This window comes from Tigriopus californicus, chromosome 11 (genome assembly GCF_007210705.1).
Source record: "Tigriopus californicus strain San Diego chromosome 11, Tcal_SD_v2.1, whole genome shotgun sequence".
Lineage (NCBI taxonomy): Eukaryota > Metazoa > Arthropoda > Copepoda > Harpacticoida > Harpacticidae > Tigriopus > Tigriopus californicus.
The window spans coordinates 2,394,630-2,401,849 of NC_081450.1; the positions used below are offsets into that span (position 1 = coordinate 2,394,630).

The window sequence follows — 7,220 nt, forward strand, 5'->3', positions numbered from 1 at the left end:
TTTCTCTTAGAGTTTGCATAAGAGAAAAACGCCTTCGGATTCGACCTCACCGCTTGAACAACTCTACTTTCCTTTTTCAACTGATCGGTCTCAATGGAGGCCTTAATTCTACCCTGGATTAAATCCAACTTTCTTTGAAGGCTAGCCACAACTACTGGATTCAAAATGCTCTGGAGGCTTTTTGATAACTTGCAACTCCTTTTAAACAATTATAACAATTTTAACAATTAACATATACTTCGGAATTTTAGACTCTGCCCCGCCTTGCACAACACATTCAGAGATTGCTAGAGTGGAACAGATGTTCTCAAAAACTAGAACCATTTTGTCTAAGGCTTCATCAATAGACGATTCCTTTTTCAGCATTGAAATAAGATCAAGCTCCCCTAACCTTTCTATAATCAACGGCCAATGTTCATCTTTGAATTTGAACTTAGCCAGACCGACCTTTTTGGCCGGTCTTACTCTAGAGCACGCCGGCTTTTGAGTAATGGTCGACCCTATCTCGAGAGCATGATGATCTGACAGATTACTAAGTGTCACATGGACATACTGGACCAGATCAGGGTCATTGGAAAAAACCAAGTTAAGAACGCTATTCGCTCTGGTGGCTACACCAACATGCTGAGAGAGATTGCGCAAGATCGCAAATACCAAGATTTGAAACATTCGGCCCTTTTCAGGGCCACCAACACTTACCCTTGTAGATAAAAGCAAATCCTTCTGCAAATTGTAAATGGCCCTGAGAGGGCTTTCAAGCACAATCATCAAGCACACCAAAAACCCAATGAGAACTTGGGTCAACATGGCAAATCGTCCTTCCTTTCTTGGTCAACCCATACACACGAATATTCTGCCACTTCACTTCACCGTTCGTTCTACGAACTTTACTGCCTGACGTCCAGCGGGCACCCTATATCACTTGTACTGACCATTCCAATTGATCTGCTACCGTGCTATTTATACATTTTGATGTTGACTCGTGTCCGTACCTCAGAAGCCGATGGACCAATCAATCGTCGCATTTGGCTTGAAATCAGGAAAGAAATGAGTCATATCAAATGACTGACCCACTTCAACTTCCTGGAAATAGGAAACAGCACCTAAAAACCGGAAGAATCACAACATCTTGAGGAGAAAAACATGGTTTAAGCCTTGAAATTCAATCCACCCCAAATGGATGAATGGCTTTATGCAAAGACAACTTCATAGAAGAGGGTCAAACATATTTCCTCTGAACCCTTTTGAAGGTAGGCCCTTTTCGTAAGGGATCATTAATAATTAGCCCGTTCAGCCACCATATTGGATGAATAGTTGACATATTTTAATGATGAATAAGTTATGTACAATTTCTACTCTTCAATTCTGACCCGTTTGGGAAAGAGATTAAAATGCCTCTCTCGCAATCAACAAGCATTCATCTCTTGCCTTAACCTAAATGTGTTTGTACTGTCTGCTATTCACTTTTTTATGCGCACTGAACCAGTTCTAGTCATATATTCGCGGTGATATCGTTATTTTATTGATCTACCATTGACAGCTTTCTTTTGATAAACAGTCTGTATAATGTTTAATCACCATATTTGATTTATATTTTCACGCTATGACATGACCAACAGTCCCAGAGTTGCGCTGTTTGTGATTTAATTTTTTTGAATTGGAGGTCCTTTGAATGGCAAACTGATTGTTGACGGGCGCCCAAGCCCACAATCACAAGGCCCTTGTACAGCTCCGATGATTAGTGTCATTGCACATATCAGATTAGTTTTCCCATCATTAAGAACTTAGGCAAGGAATCTGTCCTAACCATTCGTAACACCAATTCTTTAACAATAATTCGAATCTTTGACACCTGGGGGGAAGCGTACCAACCCGGTTCACATTGGACAGTAGATGCTTTAACCTCCAACAACGAATAGGTATTTGGTGCCTTGAAAAAGGCCTTTTGGGTTCTTGAACCACACTCCTAAGATGATGTTCATTTGGAGGAGGTGTATTTGGTAACGGCTTTGGTTCTCCAGAGACAGCATGCTTGGCCAACTCTCCGGGCAAGAGGAGTCCGCACTGCAGTTTGGATCTCCGGGAGGTGATGGTCGACCGCTTGTTGTAGTGAGCCAGGCGGGAAGCCTCAGAGGCAATACTCCTCGGGAAATTTGTCATTCACGAACGAGTTCATGATGGACATGGCCTTAGAAGAGATGCCAGTGTCGGGATGGACTTGCTTCAACACCTTGTAGATGTAGATAGCGTAAGACTCCTTGCGCTTGCGGTTCTTCTTCTTGTCGCCCTTGGAGATGTTCTTTTGGGCTTTGCCGGCCTTCTTGGCAGCTTTTCCAGATACTTTGGGAGGCATGGTGAGTTCAAACAGGTTTGATGATGATTCAAACTCGAGCACAGCTTTTATATGACGAGCGATGTTCTCAGAGCCGTTCCTCACACCGGTTGGTTGAGTAATACTAAAGCTTTGCTCACGAGCAAGAGAAGGAGAGGAAATTGTTTTGTAATCTGCTATTCTACTTTGTCGCCGTAACGGACAGGGAGTGTCAAAACAGTGAGGACAGAACTTACTGTTGAGACCAGTTACCAATTCAGATGATGGTATTTTACATTTTCGACTCAAAAGGCTTCCGCCTTTGATTTTCATTGTGCCATCAATTGCTATCCTTTGCGGCGATACTAACTCGCTAATATGTTCGTTCAAATACTGAAATGTAGGTGATTAAACGCGAATTGATTGGCTTCATTCATAACAACTGTTGTGCCACCATCCCGCAGTGAGTTCCGAGCAGCTCAAATTTTGGGTTTAGAGTCTTACAGAATTCGGATAAGCGAGGGCAATATCCTTAAATAAGGGGGCTTTTGAGAGGTTTTTGGGAGCAAAAATAAAAGTAATCGGATAGTCTAATGTTTATAAGTTATCAAGTTCTCGGATATTGCGTAAGCGTAAGAATTTCCAAACTTTTGGAGAAAAATAACTCTTCTTCCAATGAAAAATAAAAACTATCATGGAACCAAGGTGTCAGCAAATGAATCATTTGTTTATTAGAGAACGTATCACGCATTTACTCGAACAGAAAGCCATCGAGATACGGGCTTGATTCTACAAAAGAATCCATCTGACGTCCAAGGTCCTTCGCCATGGACATTACCAAACATTCATAAGCATCCCGTACTTTGCCCATCGGCCGTAGCATACAAACTATCACTGTGGCGCTAAAACTCTAAAGCAAGTTATTTCAGATTCGGACAGGTAAGAACAGGTTAAGCCGAAAAAATATGACTTAATCGAATAGATTTCAAGCAGCAACACTGTAGCAACTTCCTATCTCTCTTTGCAATAATCTATTTAATGTAGTTGAAGGGCAAGTGATTGGTTGTTAAAGCAACGAATAGACGTCAAGAAAAGGCTTTGGAAGCCCCATTTGGCTATAAATTCAGGCAGATTCCCTTCTAGCTGTACTGACACCCACATTACCCATACCAAATCCATTACTCTCAACCATGTCCGGACGAGGAAAAGGAGGCAAAGTTAAAGGGAAGCCAAGAGCCGCTCCAACCGTGCTGGGCTCCAGTTCCCAGTTGGTCGAATCCATCGTCTCCTCCGCAAGGGAAATTATGCCGAGCGAGTGGGAGCCGGTGCTCCCGTGTACTTGGCCGCTGTCATGGAGTACTTGGCAGCTGAGGTCCTCGAGTGGCTGGAAACGCTGCCCGTGACAACAAGAAGACCCGTATTATCCCCGTCACTTGCAATTGGCCATCCGCAACGACGAAGAGTTGAACAAGCTCTTGTCTGGTGTGACCATTGCTCAAGGAGGTGTGCTCCCCAACATTCAAGCCGTTCTCCTCCCCAGAAGACCGAAAAGAAGGCTTAAACATCAATTCCATCGCTCACTTCCGAAAGGCCCTTTTCAGGGCCAACAACTTATTCTTTCATGATTGACAAAGCATTAGGACTGTTAGGACATATTCGACACTTTGATCAGCTGAAGAAAACAAAGTCTATTGACAATGCCAATGACTACAAACCCTCACTTAAGACATTTAAACATCATTTTGTGATCGTGAAGTCACTATTTTCAAACGCCATAGCATGAAATTTGTGGCCAAATATGGTATATGATACGCTTACTCATCGAGTGGATACAAACAGGCATTTTACATGAGGCAACAACACCACACAGTTTTAACCTAAAACTCATTGTTTCAACCACTACAAATTTCGAAAAATTCTTGAATCACTACAGATTGTTGGGTTGCAAACTTTTAGAGCTTGGATCAGATAGTTTTTTGTTTTTTTTAATTCCAAATCCAAGCATATTTCCTGGTGCCAATCCCTAGATTTTTCATCCATATCTGTTTGTTAATTGCGACGTAAAGCAAGGACAAGATGGGAAAAAAAATAATTCACAAACATCTTGGGCCTCAGATCTTAAATGGCGAATGGTATGTATGAATCTGAGTCAGATGAATCAACTGAATCAACGAACACTTCGCACTCGAACCTCACTTGCTCAAAAGAGCACGTCGAGATATTAAGAGGGGGAACTGCGTTAAATTTCCGATCTTTACACTTGTTGTTTCTGCCAATCTGACTTTAACTACCAACAAAAAACCCTGATTTTGCGGTATTCCAGAGCTAATATATCAAACACAGAAATTGCTCAATGTGGATACAAGAAAGCCGCCCATCGAGATAGAATGGATACTTACAAGGGAAGGGGAGGCGGAGTACTGATTTTTTCGCGTGATTTTCCAACAATGGAAGTTGTCACTTCAGTGCCCGAGGTCTGTGGTGTTCGGATTGGAACTCTTGATATATTTTGTTGCTACCCATCCCCAAACGCAGAAGATGCTGGTAGACAACAATTGAATAGCTTTCTTTCTGCTTTAACAAGAACGAGTGTTGTGGTCGGAGATTTCAATCACCCAAAAGTTGATTGGGCGACGGGCTATTCCCCTGGACAAAATGACTGGAACTTCGTGGATGCCACGTACTACAAGACATCGTTGATGCCACTCATAAACGCTACAACGCACGAAGCTGGGAATGTTTTAGCTTTTGTTTACAAACGACCAAAGAAGGATCGAGCACGTCAGTGTGCGTATGGACTTGAAAATGAGTGACCACTTCCCGATTCAAGTTGGTGTGGTTTCCGAGCCATCCTTCCAAAGGACAGCAGAAACAGTTTTAAACTACTCCAAGGCTGATTTCAGATCATTTCGATTCTTTCTCGATCGGACGGATTGGAATCACCCCGTAATTGGGACGACGGTGGAACAATATTGGTCGGAAGTGAAAGAAGCACTCAAAATTGGTTGTGAGGCGTATATCCCCAAGAGACCTCGGCGCAAGAAAACCGGGCCGCTCTGGCTCCAGCCTCCCCTACTACAAGAAATTCGACGCAAGGCGCATTTATGGAAATCACTATGTGCCACGGGAAATCCAGCTCTCAGGATAGAATACAAAAAAGTGAACTCTAGGGTGAGGGCTAGTGTTAGAGAAGCTAAATTGAAATTCGAAGAAGGCCTCTCGAAAGGCGAAAACTTGAGATCCTTTTATGCATATATGCGGAACAATAGTGGATCAACAGACCGTGTGGGACCTTTGGTAGATCAATAAGGAAAGACACAAGGAGATGAACGGATCATGGCAGACATGCTAAATAATCACTTTGCTAATCAGGTTGGTCGTCAAGGGGTTTCCTACATGAACACTCATTTTTCGAAGGGGATGGATACCAATGGTGTCGTTTTTACGTCGGCCATGATCACAAAGAAAATACTGAGAAAGAGGAAAACGGGAGCCCCCGGACCAGATGGAATTACAACCTTACTTCTCAAAAGGTTGGGAACGTCCATAGGCAAACCCTTATCAACTTTGTTCAACTTATCTCAGGCGACAGGAAATATTCCAGACGATTGGAAGGTTGCCAATGTTTATCCACTTCACAAAGGGAAAGATAAGAGACTCATGAACAACTGGTATAGGCCCATCTCGCTTACTTCCTCTGTGTGCAAAATTATGGAATCAATTCTGATGGATCACATGGTGGAGCACCTCGAAGTGAGAGGTTTCATTTCGGACTCCCAGCACGGATTTCGCAAAGGGAAATCTTGTCAGACGAATCTAATTGACCACCACGAATTTATCACTCAAGCGTCGGACGAAGGCAAACCAATGGATACAATCTATTTGGACCTCTCCAAAGCCTTTGATGGTGTTAATCATCAGATTCTCATTGAAAAAAATCATGAAATGTGACATTAGTGAACGCGTTGTGATGTGGATTGACCAATGGTTCAAGGACCGGCGCCAGAGGGTTGCCTTGAATTGTTTTTTATCTGGTTGGGAAAACACACATACCGGCATACCACAAGGCAGTGTCTTGGGCCCTTTGCTTTTTCCAATCTTTGTCGAGGATCTGACAGTTAGTGAACCATTTAGAGTGCTGAAATTTGCTGATGACACCAAAATCTTTGGTGTTATAGAAACTGAACAAGACCATAAGCGGCTACAACTTGCAACTGACCAGGTGGTGTGTTGGGCAAAATGCAACAAAATGGGCTTCAATGAGTTCAAGATCAAAATCATTCCCTCCAGCAAATATGCCATAGAAGGGGCATATTTACAGCAAGTCGACGTCCAAAAAGACTTGGGGGTTTCAGTCGACAACAGATTGCGTTTCTCTCATCAATGTGCAAAGCTGGCCGCCAAAGCGAGGAGTTTAGTGTATAGAATAAAAAGAACGTTTACAACTCGAAACGCCAACGTCCTAATGAAACTTTTCAAAGTGTATCTACGTCCTATTGTCGAGACCAGTTCTCAAGTTTGGAGTCCAGCCTTAAAGGTCGGGATTCATGGTATAGAGAGAATTCAACGTTCATTCACAAAAATGCTAATTGGGGTGAGAAATTGCTCTTATCCTCAAAGACTTCGATCCTTGTCCTGTGAAACATTGGAAGACAGGCGCTTGTAGCTTGATCTGGTGTTTGCATGGACAGTGGCGCACCAATATGCATTACCGGCAGAATCGTTTCAATTTGTTGGTCAAGATGATTCCTGTTCCACTCGAGCTGTGACGTCATGCCTTTTTAGGAGGCCCCGCTACCGTCGATTTTGCCGACAGCACACTTTCTTTGTGCGAGTTGTGCCCTGGTGGAATGAATTACCGAGGGAAACCCGCCAATGTCAGAGCCTTCGGATGTTCAAATCTTTTCTC

The 7,220-nt window shown here is 43.0% G+C and overlaps 2 pseudogenes; one reads left to right on the top strand and one right to left on the bottom strand.

The window, feature by feature from the left end:
* Nucleotides 1–1,849: 1,849 nt before the first annotated feature.
* LOC131891082 (histone H2B.3-like) lies at nt 1,850–2,456 on the bottom strand (annotated as a pseudogene).
* Nucleotides 2,457–3,345: 889 nt separating this feature from the next.
* Nucleotides 3,346–4,191, top strand: LOC131891081 (histone H2A-like; annotated as a pseudogene).
* The last annotated feature ends 3,029 nt before the right edge of the window (nt 4,192–7,220 follow it).